The sequence below is a fragment of the Dermacentor variabilis genome, chromosome 2, assembly GCF_050947875.1.
Source record: "Dermacentor variabilis isolate Ectoservices chromosome 2, ASM5094787v1, whole genome shotgun sequence".
Lineage (NCBI taxonomy): Eukaryota > Metazoa > Arthropoda > Arachnida > Ixodida > Ixodidae > Dermacentor > Dermacentor variabilis.
In genome coordinates this window covers 219,582,616-219,588,615 of record NC_134569.1, presented here as the reverse complement: position 1 = coordinate 219,588,615, position 6,000 = coordinate 219,582,616, and positions in this window count along the sequence as shown.

Sequence of the window (6,000 nt, the reverse complement as noted above, 5' to 3'; positions counted from 1 at the left end):
GAATGCTGTCACGTGCCACTCTTAAACGCGAAGCATAAGCGTGCTCCATTTTTTAACAGATGTATTTGATATATTGCTGAATAAAATGCAGAGGTAGAATAAACAACACAGGTCATAAGGGGAGAAGGAGGAAAGCGAGCTGCCTGATCAGATGATGCATGAACGCAGGATGACGTCATGCTTTAGTGGAGGAGGGCTGAAAGTGCACGAGAGCCAGTTATCGGGGACCGATCCACCAAGTACATCTTCAGGTCGAGCACGGGCGCATGATGGATAGCATTGCCGCAAAACGCAGCCAGCATTGTTTAGACACTGCTATTTCAATAAGTATTTCAACAGTGGTTCTATGAATAAACACAATATACTCTCACGTGTTTTAATGTAGAAGTGTTCTTGGCCCTTATATCGCGTCTACTTGTATCCGCTGATATACGCATGAATTTTCGAGGGCATGGGCACATGAGCAAAGGTAGGCTGCACTAGACAGCTAGGATTATGTTAAATGCTTTCTTGCAACCTTGTTGAGTGTTTGCCTTGTTTCTTGCGCTGATGAAATAATGTTGCGCAAGACTAGTGCATAAAGACGCCTTCAACAAAGCCGCATAAAAGAGACGTAGCGGTTAAGAGATATACATAAATAAGCATTTGTAGTGCTCGTCGTCTTATATTCGGTATGCGGATAGTGTGTCACGAAGTAAATTGAAGAAAGTTTCGTAATTACTAGCAAGTTACGTGCTTTTGCCTGTGCGTTGCTTTTATGTGATCGATTGTGCCCAGAAATGGTCAACTACGCAGTAATTTGCGGAGCAATTCTTACCGCCTTGTAGATCAACAGTCCAAACATGTATTAAGAGTATGTACATCACCGCGATATTTATAAATGCACACATCGATCCACTTTAATATGATTGGGAAGCTTTCCAAGCATATTAGTGCCTATGCAAATAACGTAACGACAACAGTTGCAATGTTCCAATACAGATTTTCATCAAGCAAACAAAAGAATAGAAAAAAAAGAAAAGGTCGCAGGTGGCGTCCATTTATTTCTTCTACATTTGCGCTTATATTCGTTTTGGCGTGCTTCGATTTGTACTCCTGTGGTTGACGAGCATGTATTCACAGTTGTGAAAGGCCGTCGGTACGCCTGCGAAAGTGTTCCTTCAGAACTACCGGGCCAGAAGCGTTTAGAAATCGTTGTATATTAATCACCCATTGCAATTCATTTTCCTGTGCTGCCCTCTGCCGCAAACAGCTGGAAACATTTTCGAAGGGCGTCGGGGCTTTCGCCGGTTCATTTGTGTACCTGCGCCCACGGTGAGTGCGCTTCATGTGTGCGTTTCGCGGATCGATAATCATTAATAATGTTTTCTCCGGGCAGAATGTCGTTCGTGGAAGCCACGAAGCCGTCAATGACTACTGGGTGAGGGGGCCTGTGTGCGCTGTTGTGCAAACGGTGCGACCGATAAAGGCACGTGAAGTTCCGTTTGCCGACAAGGCTCCCCTGGAGTTTGAGGTCGCTCATTTTAGACTTGAATCTCGCATTTGGTATTTTAGTTAAACATTATTATCACATTTCGCATATTCAAAAGGTATTCGAGCGCAGCCTTCTACGCCGGATTTATCGAAGCGGTAAACTTGTTTGCATAGACATCTGCAGGCGCAGATCGTTGAGCGTCAGATATTCTGTAAAAGGTGCATCGCTGATATGAAATAATCTCTGAACGTAGCAAAACATACATAGCTGCGCATATGTGCCGAGTTGTACCACCCGGAGACGCGACAATATGAGCTGCCGAGCCACTTCAACAGTGACAACTGTGATCCAGATAACATATTACGGGCTGTTAATTTATGTCTGATTATCGCTTTTTTCAACTCCATCATACTCAGGAGTTTGCGCGTACGAGGAAACGTTTTTGAGAAAACTGTGTTCGCATAAATTAAGTGCTCTTTTACAGACCGTGTCGTTCTCTCGCGTAAAGTTGGACGCCATCGCTGACACAGGTAGTACAACTGAGAGAGGCAGTTGTTTCTTCTGGTGTAAACCAAATGCACCGGCTCTTGTTTCTCGCTTGACGCAGAGGCAAACAATGCATCTCTGGAATTGACTAATGTGTCGGCTTAGCTGCAAATATTGCCCCAACGATCTACGTAGCGAATGCGAACGGACACATATGGCAACGGTGGCGTACAGATTTTGGCACAACGCTGTGTCACCGCTTGCCGCTTATAGTGTATACGCGCCTTGGAAGTGGAGTGTAGTCATTTCTAATCGCGAACGACCGCACTGAGCTATAAAAGCTCTTTCATTCGTTCTAACTGCTTCCCTTTCAGCTCAAGTCCACTAAAAGTGTGTGCACGAGCACGACGGCTATAGGCTTAACATTCGTTGAACAGCATCAGCATTGACTCAAACTTCATGTGCACGGATGGCGTGGGAGGGTTGAATCTAGTGCATTTCAACTTTTAGGCATGTTTTGCCACACTTTGACGGCGATTAATTAGATACACAAGCGAAGGCGCTGTAGCCATTTCGCGTCGTCAGTTTGATAGCCGATCGCTTAGGCTTCGTTGGCCGGCGCAGTGATTTTCGCCGTGCTGTTGGCAAGAAAGCCCGTCGCCGAGCGGCAACTCGCGCTCGTCGGCTGCGTCGTGTTCGGCCTGATATGATAGTGTGCTTTCAGTGACGCATTGTACTGAACAGTTGGTCACTCGTTGACGTGAGCGTCTTGTCGGTTTCGTATCGACCCATTCTTACCGCGCCTTGAATGAGTACGTGAAGCCACGCGCGCGCTGCCACCACCAGCATGTGAGGGCCGACCTTGCAACAAGACTTCGTCCTCAACGTGATATGTTAAAGCGTTGCCCACGTGTAACACAAGGGATTTTGCTTAATGAATTGGTCAGCCATCAATGAAGGGCGGCAACAACGTAGCCTCACGGCGCAGTCCATACGACAACCTAGTCGCTTTCTGTTTAAAAGTTGACTTGCAGTCTTAAGCTACACATGTTTTCGGCACCGCGCTGACGCTGACGAGCTACCAGTGGAGTTTCAAGGCAATACCTGACACGAGCGTTTGTAGCGGCGTGCGTTCGAGCGCTTACTTTTTTTCTTTTCTTTTACAGGGGACTTCCCGGCACGCGGGTTTGCGCACGACCCTTCCAAGATGTTTCGCGACTAACCCGCTAGGCCTGGGCGCATGCGCCGTCGCACCATGAAAAGGGCAGATTTGCCTCAGGCGAGAAGGGAACAAAAGGATTCCGGAGTAGGTAAGGGGGAGAAAGCGTTCCCGCACACAAAACACGATGTTAACATTCGAAATGTCACCGAAGTCGTGGCGCAGTGGTTAGGGCGCCGGCCTCGGCTTCGGGAGGTGGCGGGTTCGAATCCCACCGCCGGCGGAGACCCACCGCATAAAGGGTACAAGTGTCTCCCCTGCCCGGAGCATGGCTCCAATTCGTGGGATGTGCACTTGGGGGGCGCTGCTAACTCCGCTGCGTCATTCTTCAAACCAGCTTAAAGTGGCTAGAAGCATGACGCTCTGTGGTTGCTGACATAACCCATTCGGTCGTAGACCTGAGTGGTATGTCTGGAAATTCACGCCTAAATTAACTCCACCAAAAAATACCGGCGTTGCCGTAACAGTAGCGGAGGTTGCGGCAAAAAATCGCCACCGGTGCGTCTTCTTTTTTTCTTTTTACCCCCAAAACATGTCCTTCTTTTAACCGTGAAGCTACGCTTGATGTTCACGATAAGGAGAACAAGGAACGATATTTTATATAGCTTAAAGGTCTATATATTGCGGACAAATATCGGTGTATATAAACATGGGGACTATGGGGGCCGTGAAGAAAACCTTTCGTTGAAATGTTTGTGTACTTCAGACGCTTAGAAAAAAAAAGTCGACTGCTAGCCGGTGTAGGAACATTGTAAGTTGATTAATGCCACCCTATGTATCAGTGAAAAAAAATTCTATACAAAATGACTATACAGTTATGCGGCCCATACCGCAATCCATTCACTGTTTTCTTTTTCGCCTGATGTCAGTTTTGACTGGCTAAGGCCAAAGTCAAACTCTGAAACGATAGCTCGGTGTACATTCGGTGATGAAATGTAGCCTTTATTTACCAATTTCGCCTAGTTTCAATGATCGTCAGCCTACCCATCACAATTTCAAACTGGAGGCGATTCAACTTTGACCATTGGGTATCTGCTGGTTGTGGTATCGACGAGAATAGCGTAAGAGACTCTTGGTATGTGCCAAAATTGTCAATTTTCTGCCTGTGTCAATATGGACACGAAGACGACTTGAGGAACTGGGAACGTGTTCGAACTACAACATACTCGTTCAGTATGCGATATAGGAATAGTCCAATTCATGACCAGTCGTCGATAAATAATGTGCCACGTTTACGCCAGGTATACGTACTCCTAACAAGCTGCTGGAGCCAACTTTAACGCGATAGCGTTAAGGGCCCGGTGTCCCCCAAAATCTGGTGTCTGAAGCCGGCGTCGGACGTCGTTGTCGACAAAATGATTTTCAAACCAGCCTTACCAAGGTCCTCCATTTGGCGCAAGAAGGCGACTTAATTGAATGCCTCAATCTGAAATACGCCGAAAAATCGTAACGTATGACATACACACAAACCGACAGACATGATAGTGGCGGATTGTAATTTTACAATACGAGATAATATGACTATGTTACGCGAAAACTCAAAGAAACGCCTTTCCCAGCGCTTCACCATTGATGGACCGCCAACGGAGTCCGCCATTTGCAGGCGCCGTCTCGTGAGTATCTCGGGGGCGACGGAGTGGTGCGCCCAGTTCCTTGCAAAGCCTCCAGATGGCGCTCGCCTACGCCGCATCGGGCCGCACGCTGGAAGCACCATTTCTTCCAGAAAGCCCCCCTTCGTGGCTAGTGTTCGCAGCCGACGTTTCCCGGTAAACATCACAGGTACAAATGCTGCAGTTGCCGGGAAGTGTGAGAAGCAGTCAGGGATCTTTGAATGCTGTCACGTGCCACTCTTAAACGCGAAGCATAAGCGTGCTCCATTTTTTAACAGATGTATTTGATATATTGCTGAATAAAATGCAGAGGTAGAATAAACAACACAGGTCATAAGGGGAGAAGGAGGAAAGCGAGCTGCCTGATCAGATGATGCATGAACGCAGGATGACGTCATGCTTTAGTGGAGGAGGGCTGAAAGTGCACGAGAGCCAGTTATCGGGGACCGATCCACCAAGTACATCTTCAGGTCGAGCACGGGCGCATGATGGATAGCATTGCCGCAAAACGCAGCCAGCATTGTTTAGACACTGCTATTTCAATAAGTATTTCAACAGTGGTTCTATGAATAAACACAATATACTCTCACGTGTTTTAATGTAGAAGTGTTCTTGGCCCTTATATCGCGTCTACTTGTATCCGCTGATATACGCATGAATTTTCGAGGGCATGGGCACATGAGCAAAGGTAGGCTGCACTAGACAGCTAGGATTATGTTAAATGCTTTCTTGCAACCTTGTTGAGTGTTTGCCTTGTTTCTTGCGCTGATGAAATAATGTTGCGCAAGACTAGTGCATAAAGACGCCTTCAACAAAGCCGCATAAAAGAGACGTAGCGGTTAAGAGATATACATAAATAAGCATTTGTAGTGCTCGTCGTCTTATATTCGGTATGCGGATAGTGTGTCACGAAGTAAATTGAAGAAAGTTTCGTAATTACTAGCAAGTTACGTGCTTTTGCCTGTGCGTTGCTTTTATGTGATCGATTGTGCCCAGAAATGGTCAACTACGCAGTAATTTGCGGAGCAATTCTTACCGCCTTGTAGATCAACAGTCCAAACATGTATTAAGAGTATGTACATCACCGCGATATTTATAAATGCACACATCGATCCACTTTAATATGATTGGGAAGCTTTCCAAGCATATTAGTGCCTATGCAAATAACGTAACGACAACAGTTGCAATGTTCCAATACAGATTTTCATCAA